General features: G+C 42.3%; 1 protein-coding gene and 1 pseudogene across 3 annotated transcripts in view; both read right to left on the reverse strand.

Annotated features, from left to right (window-relative positions):
• Positions 1-5,239, reverse strand: part of LOC114624469 (toll-like receptor 13) — a 23,447-nt gene extending 18,208 nt beyond the window's left edge. The window contains exons 1-2 of one of the 2 annotated variants that reach the window (XM_028771428.1): positions 5,153-5,239; positions 2,637-2,691 (exon numbers count right to left, since the gene is read on the reverse strand). The gene's annotated coding sequence lies outside the window, so the exon portion shown is untranslated. The remainder of the gene's footprint in view (positions 1-2,636; positions 2,692-5,152) is intronic. The other variant, XM_028771429.1, reaches the window with a different exon arrangement.
• On the reverse strand, positions 227-959 carry LOC114624470 (annotated as a pseudogene). Its single transcript, XR_003711932.1, has one exon. The product of XR_003711932.1 is annotated as an activated RNA polymerase II transcriptional coactivator p15 pseudogene (transcript).
• Positions 5,240-14,722: the final 9,483 nt, after the last annotated feature.

A 14,722-nucleotide genomic window follows, 5' to 3' on the forward strand; every position in this document is an offset into this window, starting at 1 on the left:
TGTGTGTGTGTGTGTGTGTGTGTGTGTGTGTGTGTGTGTGTGTGTGTGTGTTCGTAGTGTACCCAGAGACAAGAGGAGGGCATTGGGTGCCCTGGAACTGGAGTTACATGCAGTTGTGTACACCCATTGTGGGCACTGGGAACTGAACCGAAGTCCTATAAAAGAGCAACTAGTGCTCTTACACATGGAGTCATCTCTCAAGCCCATTATTTACTTTTTTTTCACTTAGAACATTTTAATAATGCACATTAAAAAAAGTATTTGTCTTACAAATTGTTCTGCAATCCAAATATACAACAGCTTGGAAAACAACATTTAGAAAACAAAAGCCAATGTAAAAAGACAGATTAAAACAACTGCAACAGTACAGGGTTGGTATGGCTCAGACTTTACAGCTTTCTTACTTCGTCATCTATGTCAGAGATCTGTTCCTTCAGCTGGCTCCACTGTTCCATGTTTAAAGAAACACCTTTTCTCCCTGGTTTCATTTCACCTTCTGAGTCCATCCAATATTCTCTAATATCAATTAGAATTTTTCCTTTAAAGTCCCGAACACTGACATATCTCATCTTTCCAATCTGAAACATGTTATTATCTCTGCTGCTGCTGCTCTGCTTGGAGGATGCCAGAGCTCTAGAAGTCTCACCAGGCTTCTGCTTCTTCACAGGTTTCTCTGGAACAACTTGCTTTTTCCTCTTTAACTTTTTTTCAACTTCGCTGTCAGAATCACTGCCTGAAGAGCTTGAAGAAACAAGTTCCTTTGATTTAGGCATTGCTCTGCTCCTGCCGTCCAACAGCCTCTACCTCGATCGATTGCTCCGGACTGCCCATTATTTACTTTTTAAAGTAAGGTAAAAATGGCGCTTGGGAGGAAGGAAATGTTCTAATGGCGAATGCTAAGATAACAGTCTGCATATTAGCAATGCCTAGTTTACAGTAAGGAAGGCCCAAGGGCTGTAGTTACTATTCCTCTAGCCACTGTTTCCTTTTGTTGTTTCTTGAGACAGGATAACCCTTTGCAGTCCTGGAACTCATTATATACACGAGGCTGGCCCCAAACACAAAGAAATCCTCCTACCTCTGTCTCCCAAGTACTGGGATCAAAGGCCGTGTGGTACCACATCCACCAAACATTCACTGTTTCTATAGAGCCTCTTTTTCCACATCTTTATCCAAGATGGAAGGCAAACTGCTTCAAAATTTTCTTTGCCAGGTTCATGATTTTCTTTCCTTTACTGTTATATATTCATTGTACATGGCACTGGGCTTCATTTAGAAGGATATTTTCATGCAGTAAAGTAGTTTGAACATGTTCACCTCAACTCCTTCCGGGCTCTATTTTCTCACCCCTTCTATCGGTACCCCACTTTTGCTAGACAATTTTACTTCTCTTTTCATGATTTGGATACATACACAATTTTATGTATATAAAATCTAGAGCTCATGAATGAGGAAAAGCATGGTGTTTTCTTTCTTAGTTCAAATGACTTATTTCACTTAATAGAATCATCTCCAGTTACATCCTTTTCCCTGCAAGCAACATTTGTATACTCTCTATAGCTGAATAAAATTCCTACACCATAACCTATACATGTAATGAGATTTGATCTAGCCAACTATTGTTTCTAACCTTTAAGGGAGAAGAAAAAGAGGACATCAGACATTCCTGAGCTTCTCTGTTAAGCACAGGCATCACCCTATATAGGCTTTGATCCAGCCCAGAGGCAGGTCTTGAGCTAGAAAACTGTCTAATCCTAAAACAACCTACAGTTTTAAAGGGATAAAGAGTCCATGACAAAAAGCAGCATGGCCCCAAGTAAGCTTGCTGTGTTGGTCACTTGGGAAAAGTGGAGGGGGACTCAATTAAGAAAATTCCTCTATCAGATTGGCCTGCAAGTCTCTAGGGCATTTTCTTGGTTAATGATTGATATGGGAGGGCCCAGACCACTGTAAGTGCTCCACCCCTGGGCTAGCCTGATCTACAGAGCTAGTTCTTGAATAACCAGGGCTACACAAACCAACTCTGCCTCAAACAAAAGAAAAGAAAAGAAAGAAAAACAAAAAAATGAAAGAAACAAAGAAGCAAAGGGAGCAGCAAGGCATGAGGCACAAACCAGGAAACAGAGTTCCTCCATGACCTCTACTTTAGTCCCTGCCTCCAGGTTCCTGCCTTGAGTTCCTGCCCTGACTTCACTTCATGATGGATTATAAACTCTAAACTAAAATAAACCATTTTCACCCCAAGTTGCTGTTGGTCATGGTGTTTTATCACAGCAGTAGAAAGCAAACCAGGAAATGTGCCCTCAAGAACAGAATACATTTGTGGTTCTCAATCCTGCCTGGGAAGCAGAATCCCCTAGTCATCTCTGGTCCCACTGTAGAGTCTGAATTCAAAACAAATGCCTGAATATATGCAGACAAGATTGAAATGAGGCTCAGAGGAAGGGAGTCTCAAACATTAGCACGACCCCAGCTCACCTGGGAGGTTTGCTAAGCTCTGGGTTGTTGGGCCCCACCCCTGGACTTTTACTGTCACTCGTTCTTCAGAGGGTCCAAGATTTGCATTTTCATCCTGTTTCCTGGTCACATTGATGCCTCTCAGGGGCAGGGGGAAGATTTTCAACATCTGTTAATACCTGTGTGAGTCTGGCCTTGATTCCTAGCAATCCCCACAGCCTTCTCAGTTTGCTCCTGCAACAAAAGAAAACAGGAGTGGCACCCATGGTAAGTTACCACACCATTCTCAGTCCTGTACTCATCACAGACAAAAATACTCACAAACCACACACACACACACACACACACACACACACACACACACCACCGCACACCTCTCAGACCATAGGCTTGGAAATACAGTTTTTCCTCCTTCAAGACTGGACCCTTCATAACACTGGGTCTGAAGGGCAGCACTGGTCCACCAAGGAAAAACAGCCTTTGACCTGTGTCTTTCATTGAGGCTTATCTAATACACACTGCACAGACCCATCAGCAATCACATCGAAACAGGCAAGAGATATGCTGAGTTCAAAAGAAGCCTGCTGGTGTTCCATTTACAAGGGTTATCATGCCTTGGGAACATTCCTGAGCTTCTTTTCTGAGTAGATCCATGACCCCATTGATTTTTCCAGCATCCATCAGAAGCATTCCTGAAATGTGCAGGGCCTAAGGGACTATGTGGAGCTAAAGCTGTGGGGAGGAGTCTTGAGGAATGTTGTTTAAGAAGCAGAGCTTGACTCTTTTCCAAACTTCCAACTCACACTCACAGTGTTACATGCCTTGAAGGATTGTGCCCCCACTCCGTCTGTGAAATGCTCTATGAGTCCCCAGTGAAAGCTTTCTATGACTTTGAAAGTACAAAAAAATACCTTACTACTTTTATAATAATCCTAACCTTTCTCTGTAGAGTTAAGAGGATGCTTCCGTTGCTGTCCTTGGAGTGCTCTCTCTGTCTTTGTTCGTCTCTTCTCCCTTTCTTCCTGTGAAGTCCAAGATGAGAGCAAACTCTTGGACTCAAGGCTCCTCTTGCCTCACATTCCAAGGCTGAGATCTCAGGGCTACACCAGTCTACCCAGCTGGAAGTCTCTTGGCAGTGCTATTACCTGACCATCAGTGTGAGGATGGAGGAGAGCCTCCACTTTTACAGGAGGTGAACCAGAGTCCATGCTCTGTGGAATTTGCTGACCAGGGGAAAAAAGACTCATAGTTGCTTTGAACCTCACAGCTTACAGTCCTACCACATAATTCTCCATCAGATTTTACAGAAAATGGAAGCCCATGGACTTAGCATGACTTGGCAGTCAGCTAGTAAGTGATATGCACAAGATTGCCATTCAATTCAGGCCTCCTGACCTGAGTCCTGAACTCTTATCACATCAGCAAAGAGGGTGAAAACATAGTTATATATGTATGTGCTCTCCAAAGGCCACTTATGCCTCAAATTCTGCCCCATTCACATAACTGCTTGGGCTGGGAACCTTTGTTTGAAGTGTAGTAAAATCCTATCAACGAGCACTAGAAAAATGGTGGCTGTAGCTCTGTTGGTAGAGTGCTTGCTTGCCTAGCATGTGTGAAATTCTGGCTTCCATTCTCAGAACCAAATAAACCAGGCTTGGTGGCTCACACTTTTATTACCAGAACCTGGGAGGTAGAGACAGAAGCATCAGAAGTTGAAGGTCACTCTGGACTACACATTGAGTTTGAATACAGCCTGGCATCCTATGGGTGGGTGGTCAGGGGTGGGGGAGAAGGAGAGGGAGACAGAGACGGAGACGGAGACGGAGACGGAGACAGAGAGACAGAGACAGAGACAGAGACAGAGACGTGGAGAAAGAGAACAAATTTGTAACCCTTCCTAGCACTCCGGAAGCTAAGGCAGGAAGCAAATTCTTGGCCAGTCTGCACTATTGTGGCTAGAGTCTGACTCAAAAATCAAAGAAGGCATTGTGGCCCATGCCCTTAGTCTCAGCACGGAAGGAAGAGGCAGGTGTATTTCTGTGAATTTGAGACTGGCCTGGTTTACAGAGTCACTCCCACACCAGCCAGGGCTATATAGTGAGACTGTCTTTAACAAATGATTAACAATAACAAAGGAAAAGGCAAAGGAAAATTTACAATTTAAAAAAGCTTATTAAAATAAAAAAATAAATTTGCGTATGCTACATTGAAAAGTTTATTATACAAAACATAGAAGTATATTTTAAAGCACAGTAGTTCAAAGTGATCTTCAAAATTGAGCTGGTTTGAGGCCCACCTGGACTACATAGACCCTGTCTCAATAATAATAATAATAACAACAACAACAATAATAACAATAATAATAACTTTAAAAAGTGTAAGCACCACGGAACAGTAATATGAAAATAAATGTCACTTCCCTTCTGTGCAATACTACTACTGTCTATGGTAGGAGTCATGAAGTGAGTAACATCAAATTAAAAAATTAAAAATTCTTGAGCAGAAGTGGTGATGCTTGCTTGTAATCCCAGTACCCTTGAAGCTGAAGATCAGTGATTCAAGATCACCCTTGGCTTATAGAGAGCTCCAGGCAAGCCTGGGTTACATGAGACCCGTCTCAAACAAAAACTGGACATATTTCTGTTGTTTTCTATATACTGCTGAAATGGAATCAAGCCAAGAAAGCTCAACTTACCGGTATCTCAGAAGCTCCTGGCATATGACACAGCTGTTCATCTTCGCTAAACAGTGACATTCTGGTTTTGGACTCCTAAAAACCCCGTGATGATTGTTCTAAACTCTTAGGACTTGAGACATTTCCTTCCTCTTCAAACCTCCTCTTTTTTTTTTTTTAACAGGCGTGGTGAATTAGGCGGGCAAGGAGGTGTACGTCAGACGTACCAAAGTCTTATTTGATGTGTATTGCAAAAACAGTCTTGAAGGGAGCACTCACCTTGTGCTCACCACACATTCCCCCGAGTTTCTTGCTGCGTAGGCTTATTTGGGGATGCTAAGCCGGATCATGTCTTGGTGTTGCGGACCATCCTGTCCTGTACCTGGAACCATACCTCAACGTCCCAGTTGTGGTTAAAGTGTGGGATCAGGATGCCTGACTCTGCTACCTGACCCTTGACTCTTCATCCACCCCACATTTTGTTGCCTAATTGATGGGGTTCCTCAAGTTATTCTATATTTACTTTATTTGGAGGAACACAATTTAATTATATGCCAAAAAAAGGTTACCAAAAGAAGCCTATGAGACTGTCATAATTTGCTTTCTGTTGCTGTGATAAAACACTAACCAGAAGGGACTAGGGGTGAGGCAAGAATATTCATCTTACAGGTTATAGTCCATCATCAAGACCCACCAAGGCAAGAAACTCAAAGGAAATCTGGAGGCAGGACCTGAAGCAGAGACTATGAAGGAACACTGTTTGCGGGGCTGCTCAGCCAGCTTTCTTAGGTCCCCCACTTCACACACAAATAAATAAATGTAATTTTTTTAATTTGAAAAAAAATCCACTACTGCCCAGGCTCACTTGCCTAGAGATGCCACTACCGACAGTGGGCTTCAACAATTAGCAATCAAGAAACTGTGCCATAGACATGGCAATCTAATGGAAAGAAATTCCACAATTGAGATTCCCTTTTCCCAGGTATTTCTGGGTTTCTGTCAGGTTGACAAAAACCAACCAGTACAAAGACCAAATCCTCAAGTCACCACTCCATCAAGAGCTGATTTGAGAGAGGGAGAATCAGTCTTCTCTAGGGATGAGCCCCCTGATAGATTGTCTAATTCCAAGTAGTCGACCCTAAGCACATTTACAAACAAGCAACACTAAGTAGACTTAAGCATGTGTTATATGTGTGGTGGTTTGAATAAAATGTCCCCTCAAAGGCTCATATATTTAAAAGCTTAGTCACCCGGGAGTAACACTACTTTAGGATTAGGTTGTGACCTAGTTGGAGGAAGTGTGTCAATGGGGGCGGGCTTAGAAGTTGCAGAAGCTCAAGCCAGGCCCAGTGTGTGTGTCTCTCTCTGCTGCCTGCAGATCCAGACAGAAAACTCCCAGCCCCTTCTCCTCCATCATGTTTCCTGGCATGCTGAAACTCTAAGCCAGTCCCAATAAAATGCTTTCCTTTATAAGAGTTACTGTGGTCATAGTGTCTCTTCATAGCAATAGAATATTGACTAAGATAATGTGTATATGTTTAAAAAATGAAGTCATGCATTTGAGACTTGTCATGATGGCACACTCAGCACTGAAGAGGTAGAGACCTGGAGGACTAAAACTTGAAGGACTTCCTTGGCTACATAAACAGTTTGAGAGCAACCTAGGCTAGAAGGCTGGTGAGATGGCTCAGCAGTTAAAGGCACTTGCTAATTCAATTCCTGATGAAAGGAGAAAGCTGACTCCTTCAAGGTCCCCCACCTCACACACAAATAAATAAATGTAATTTTTTTAATTTGAAAAAAAAAATCCACTACTGACTTTAAAATGATCTGTTCTCCTGTCACATTACATCTGCCTTTGAACTCTATTAAGAAGCTTCCAACTTGCTCCTCCCACTGGTCCACTAAGGCCCAATCAATCTAGCATCATTATTGTCCATCTGTATGCATAATCCAAGATGGTCCCCCTCTAGTGTACTGTGGTGGTTTGGATGAGAATAGCCTCACATAGCTCATGTGTTTGAATACATAGTCCTCAGTTAGTGGAACTATTTGGGAAGGATTTGGAGGTGTGGCCTTGTTGGAAGAGGTATGTCACTGGAGGTGGGCTTTGAGGTTCCAAAAGACTGGAGCCATTTCCCGTTTCAACCTCTGCCTCATGGCAATGTCTCAAAATATGAGCTCTCAACAATTATTCCAGCACCATTCCTTCTTGCCTCCTGCCATGCTCCCTACCGTGACAGTCATGCATTCTAACCCTCTGAAACAATAAGCCACAATAACCACTTCTACTAAGACATCTACTCTCAGCCCAACAGCCAGAGTGCATTTATATATGGATGCTCTAGAAGGACAGAATAGAGAATTAGATTCCCTGGAGCTGAAGTTACAGGGAATTCTAAGCAACCTGGCTTTGGTACTGGAAACTGAATTTTTCCTAGAAGAACAGGAAGTATTTTTAACCACTAAACCATCTCTTCAGCACCTCTTACCTTGTTTTTACTGGGGTCTACAGCATTTAATTAATATTGCTTGCATGAGCATGGTTAGGGGGTTATCTACTTGAGCAAAGGCAACTTACCAGTGCCTACATCACTGAGGAATATGACTCCCTTCCTTCACCAACTATTAATTGCCTATAACTCCTCAAGGACAGGTAGGTCCTTATGAGCCATAGCATTGTTTTAATTTGTATTTTTGATTACTAATTGTGTTAGCTTGTTTTCTGTTGCAGTGATAAACACCACAACTAAAAGCAACTTGAGAAGGAAAGGGTTTAATTCTACACTTAACAGATCACAACTTGTCATTGAGGGAAGTCAACTGTTGGCATGTCTATGGAGCATTATTTTGATTGATAATTGATATGGGAGGATCCAGTCCACTGTAGGTGGTACCATCCCTAGGCTAGTCGTTCTGGGCTGTTCATAGCTAAGCATGAGCCTGCAAATGAGCCAGTAAACAGCATTAAGCCATGGTTTCTACTTTTAAATTCCTGTCTTGAGTTCCTGCCCTGACTTCCTGCCTTAACTTCAGCACGTAACACACACACACACACACACACACACACACACACACACACACACACACACTTAAAAATAACAATGGAGCTGGGTGTGGTTGTATATACCTTTAATGCCAGTATTTGAGAGGCAAAGGAAGGCAGATTTCTGAATTTGAGACCAGCCTGGCTCACAGAGTTACTTCCAGGACAGCCAGAGCTGCACAGAAAACTCCTGTCCCCAAAAACAAAATAATAATAATTAATGATAATGATAATAACAAATTTCAAAAAATTAGGAAAAAAATCTAAATATAGTACAATCTCCTAATCAGGGTGTGTAAAAAGGAATACAATCCCCAAAGAATGTGATGATTGAAAAGGAATACCTTATTTACAAAAAAGAAAGGAAGATTTAAGGACCTAAAATACAGAGGATAAAATAAAAAAATGATCCTGATGATATGCTGATAAATTTGCTTTCACATGTGATTTTTGTCAATGGGGGAAATCTGAGAACAGAAAGTGGAAAGCGGTAGTCCATGGGGAAGAGAATGACTTGCTTGTAACAGAAAACAAGACAAAATAACAAGGTGCTTTCCTCTGGAATGTGAGCTACCAGGAAAAGGATATAGAGAGAGATGGTACACTGCTTTCCATGACAGAACAGAAGATGTGCCTCATTCCTATTCTGTTTCTGCTTTTTCTCTCTACATGAATAGATTTCTCAAGGAACTGGAGAAGTGAAACTACAGACATTTACACTGAAGACAGGCTATGCCCTGGCTATCAAAGGAGCAAAGTGACAAATGTTGATTTGAAGCTATTTCTGACAAAATTCAGACAGATCATTTCAAAGAAGTCTTGAAGTGAACAGCTAGTCGAGGAAAACCTCTGTTAGCACACTACAGATCTTCCCTCTCAGCTCTTCCTTAACTGCTTCCGGCAGTGCTGCAGATGGAGCCCAGGGCCTGGTCCTTTCTAAACAAGCTGGTGCCCTATCACTGAGCTACACACTCAGTCTCTAAATTAACGTTATCGTGAGTGTGAAGACTCTAAACGCCTTGTGCATCTACTTTGCTTATACAACTTGAGAAAATGTGATAAATACATTGTACAATTTCATCAGGGTAAATTTAAAGTTGTGAATTTTCTCATTCCATGAACTTCTTATGTGCCAGTTATGTTGGAGAGCAACAGAAATTAGCCTCTGTCTTCCAAAGGTAGTAGAACATAAATATTTGCTAAATGCTTTTACAAAAGTATGTTTGCACTCACGAGATTATTTCTGAAGTAGAGTGGGAAGCCTGTTCACAGTAACCAACTGAAGAATACTTAGTAAGTTTAGTTGATCAGAAAAGCTAACAACACTAACAACACTTCCCTCAAAATTTAATCTCACTAGCCACTGGGTTCAGCACTGGCAAGAGTGCAACAGCTTTAAGGACCTCTTTTTTTTGGTTTTCTGAGATGAGGGAAGAGTCTCTCTTGGTAGACCAAGCAGACTGAGAACTAACTCACTCTTATTTTTCTAATACTGGAGATTGAACTCATGTTTTTATGCATATGCATGTTAGATAAACATTCTTCCTCTGAGCTACATATTCATACATACATACATACATACATACATACACATACATACATGCATCCTTCCAGCAAGATACATACATACATACATACATACATACATACAGACAGACAGACAGACAGACATGTATCCTTCCAGCAAGATATATCCCCAGTGAGGAGCACAATTTTAGTAATTTATTTTATTTTTATTTTTAATTTCCTTATATTTTTCATTTGCATGTTGCATATGCACACATTTGTGCAGGTGTGTCAGAGGAGGATGTTTGGGGTCCTGCTCTATCACTGTCTTCTCTTGAGAGAGAATCTCTCACTAAGCCTCAGCAATCCTCCTGTCTCTGCCTTCCCTTCCTCCCCCCAGCACTAGGATTACAGACATACATGGCCACATCCAGCTTTGTTTGTAGATGCTGAGGATTTGAACTCAGGTTCTTATGGTTGTGTAGCAGGCACTCTTACTGTGCTATTCACCCAGCTGCAGGACCACAGTTTAAAATGAACTTTTCCAAAGTTGGTTTTACAGAAAGTCAGAATGTGAAAAGGATATGTTGGTCATATAACCTGAAAAGGAATGGCTCAGGCTAACAATGCATGCTATACCTTTAAGAGATCTGGGAAGTGGGGCAGGTACAACAAGGAGTTCCAAATGAGTTGCTATATGAGAGAATTTATTCTCTGCTCAGAGGTGAGACTACTTAACCAGGTCAGAGATAGAGGAAAGAGGTGGGGGAAGATGAAAGGAGCTTTAATCTTATCTTTGGCTAGGGCAGCCATGGGAACAAAAGCGAGCTCCACTGGTATTTTCCATTACCTCAACCTCGTGAGCAAAAATGTCAATCAAATCATGTAGTAGGAGCCCAGAAGACTTTAGGTTTCTGCCATTTCCCCAGTACATGTCAGTCATATATATATATATATGAATGAAAAGAGAAAATATACACACACATACATATTTTCTTTTTTCTTCTCTCATACAGTACATCCTGAGCACAGTTTCCCCTCCCTCTATTCCACCCAGTACCTCCTCCACTCCCTCTCCCTTAGATCCACTCCTCCTCCATTTCCCTTCAGAAAAGGGCAGGCCTCCCAGGGATACTAATCAAAACCAGCCTAACAAGATACAATAAAACTAGACATATACCCTTATATCGAGGCTGGACAGGGCAATCCAGTAGAAGGGTCCATAAAGCAGGCAAAAGAGTCAGCCCCTGCTTCCACTGTTAGAAGTCCCACAAGAACACCAAGCTAACAACCTTACCATATGCAAAGAGCCTAGGTGAGGTCCATGAAGGCTCCCTGGTTGTTGGTTCAGTCTCTGTGAGCTCCTATGAGCCCAGGTTAGCTAATTGCGTAGGTTTCTTTGTAGTGTTCATGGACCCCTATGGCTCCTACAATTCTTCTCCCCCACCTTCTTCCATGTGTTTCCCAGAGCTCAGCCTAATGTGTGTCTGTGGGATTCTGCATCTGCTCCCACCAGCTGCCAGAGGAAGCCTCTCTGATGACAATACCCACTACATATGCTGTGTCAACGAGTAAGATGTGAGTTCCTCATTTGCTCAGCTCACTTCCCAGTTGCCTATCTAGTCTCAAAGTTAAAGGTACATATCTAATGGTGAGAAGCTGACCCGAGTGAGGAGGCACAACATGTCTTAGACTGGCTGGAAGAAGGGAGCTTCTCAAGGTCACTTTCACACAGCCCCTGCAGGAATTAAAGGCAACAATCAGGGAGGGCAAGACACCAAGGAGCAGCTGCTGCAAAAGCATCCATCTACTATGGTAAGTGCCATGGTATAGTGGAGATGACAGCTTTAAGCCTTTATCTGGAGCAAACAGGACTTTCCCACAAGGCATCTGATGGGAAGTTTTCTGACTCATACTCATCTCAATCATGTTCTCCTGCACACTCCCAAAGCCACAGAGAAACGATATGGATTCTGAACCCGCACCTATACCTGCTTGCTGCCTGCCTCGTTTATTTCTTTCAGGGGAATTTTTGGCTTGTACCTGAAAGCATAGTTCCTTTAAAAAAATATTTTACGTGTGTGTATAGAGTGGCTTTCTTTTATGGTGCTGGCAACTAAACTCTATGCCCTATCATATTAAGTCTGTCCACTACTTTAGCTTCACTCTTTATCCCCATCCATGTTCCTTTTCTAATGCAAAGGCTGCAGCTAACCCAACAAGTGCCTTTCAGAGAGGGTGGAGATCTGTGGGTGGTGACCGTCTCTAGAGAGAAAAACTAGTGGCTGCAAAATTTCACTACTCCAGTTGCTCAGCCACAGGGGAAAACCACTTCTGTTGGGCTTTGATTGTGTGAAAAAGAAAAATCTTAAAAGGCACCTAACACAACATTACCATCAGTTGTCTCTGTGGAATTACTGGAGACTTCATTTAGGAAAAGGAAAGCAACCGAAAGCACCACATATTTAAATGCCACATTGAAATATGAAAATCTTCCAATGGAAGCATGTCTCTCTTCCATTTTGCCTCTCTTGAGATTGACTTTCTTCCTTGCACAGAATCCTGAGTATTCAAGCTGCTCCGAGGCCAGCTAGGGTGCTAAGGAGAGAAGTGACTAGTACAGTCTCTCCAGCTGCTGTGAATGGCTGAGGGGGATGAGAAGGAGGTGCCTTCACAGACTGCACTTGCACCTGGTATGGCTTTAACACCAGCTTTTTAGAAGGGCTCTAGTGGTGGCTAATGAACTGTGGGCCCAGGTGCCACCTACACCAAGGTGAGCCAGGGGCCAGCAACAATGTGTGCTACCCACCTTGGTGCTCCAGGCAAGTCGCCGGCTTTCCCAGAATAAATAGATAAATCACTGTGGAGATGTTGCTTCACTTCTGCTTTTCAAATCTCTTGCAAAATGAGTTATGTGGCTAATACTGACACACAGAGGAACACAGTTCTACGAACTGTTTACCAAAGCTGGTGGAGCAAAGAGTTATCACAATTACGAACTGAGAAACTTGGTTTCCTTTAGCTAAAAAGAGCCCAGTGGATTCTGTTAACTGAAACAGGAAGATCCCAAGTTTAGGTGATCCTCAGAACAAAAATGAAGGGTCAGGGATGTAGATCTGTGACAGGGTGCTCTCCTAGAATACTCAAGGCCCTGAATTCCATTCCTAGCACCACAAAGAAAAAAAAAATCAAGGTATGTAAAATGAATTGCATCCATTTAAGTTGGGATTTTTAAAAAAGATTTATTTATTTATTTTATGTCTATGAGTATACTGTTGCTGTCTTCAGACACACCAGAAGAGGGCATCAGACCCCATTACAGATGGTTGTGAGCCACCATGTGGTTGCTGGGAATTGAACTCAGGACCTCTAGAAGAGTAGTCAGTGCTCTTAACTGCTGAGCCATCTCTTCAGCTCCTAAGTTGGGATTTTTTTAAAAAAATATTTTTGAATGTGTATGGGTATTTTGTCTGCATGATGTGTGCATACCATGTACATGTCTGGTCTACTGAAAGAGTAACAGATACTCTTAACTACTGAGTCAACTCTCCAGTCTCACCCCAAATGCATTTTTGGAATACCCACTGTTATGGTTTGAATGAAAAATGTCCCCCATAGGCTCACATACCTATTTTGTATTTTATATATCTCACAATTTAAATTTTGTATATCCGTTACTTATTTGATATCTCCTCTGGAACACCTTTGGATTTATCACAATTAGAGCCAAGAATGAACATTTCACCTTTATTTCTCTTCTGCCCCCAAAGTCAAACCATTCCACCTGCAGTCTTCCCCGTTTTAGTAAATGATAGATAGCCCCGGCCTTGTTTGTTGAGACAATGTCTCACTATATTACCTAGGCTGGCTTTGAACTTCCCAGGTCAAGCAACTACTTCTGCTTCAACTTCCAGAGTAGCTAAGCCTATAGTTGTGCCCCATCACACCCAGTTAACCACATCGTTTTCTTTTGGAGGCAGGGTCTCTTTATGTAGCCCTGGCTATCTTAGAATTTACTATGTAGACCAGGCTGGCTATGAACTCACAAAAATCACCCTGCCTCTGCTTCCTGAGTGCTGGAATTAAAGGCATGCACCACCATGCCTGGCCATAGCCTTCTTAATACACACACACACACACACACACACACACACACACACACACACACGAAAACAAAACATGGAGTTGTCCTTGACTCTTCTCTCTCCTACTTTATAATGAAATCAGGGTCAGGAACCTCCTCCATTGCTACCATCCTAATTTGAGCCATGTCCACTGCCATTCACCATTATTATTGCTGTGGCTCTTCAATAGGGTTGACAGAAAAAGTAAGAAGACATCCAGTTCTATTTGAATTTCTGATAAACAGCAGACATCTTTTAAAATATGTGTCCCATATAGTATCATCCTCCTCGAATGGTCCTCTCTTATGTCTCTTCATGGCAAACTCTTGTGACTCCAAAGGTTTTCCCCAATGTTAGATTTTCAGTAGGTATGTCTCCAAAGACCTTAAATAGCAACCCCTCTCCAGTATTCCGTGTCCCCTTCTCTGTTCAGTTTTCCACTGGTGGTTGTTATAGTTTGGATCTAAAATGTTCTCCAAGTCAGAGCTTCTTGCCTAAGCACTACCAGGCTAGAAAAAAAGCAGCTGGAGGCTTACAAAGATCACTATAACAACTGAACTGCCAGTAATTTTTGAGCGCTCTTCCCTGATTGGTGGGATGTAGAAAGATAATCAAGCAATCAGAACACCCTGCCTTAGCCTCCAGGTTTCAGATTCAGACAAGAATTCTGAGGCAGGCTCCAGGCTCCAGATGTGGCGGCTGCTTGCCTCTTCAAAGATCAGCTGCTGCAGGAGTCTGCCAGGGCTGCAGACTTGCTCTGCAAAGGCTAGCTCTTGACTGGCATCTGAGAGACTTGCAGGTGTTTGAGGTACATTCTTTCTCTGATATATAACAACTCTCACCCACCATTCCCTGAGTTACTGAGTTCAAACTTGCTTCATTTAAACCCCATGAGACATCAGTTTTAAGTTGTTT

The sequence above is a fragment of the Grammomys surdaster genome, unplaced genomic scaffold (assembly GCF_004785775.1).
Source record: "Grammomys surdaster isolate TR1022 unplaced genomic scaffold, NIH_TR_1.0 207, whole genome shotgun sequence".
Lineage (NCBI taxonomy): Eukaryota > Metazoa > Chordata > Mammalia > Rodentia > Muridae > Grammomys > Grammomys surdaster.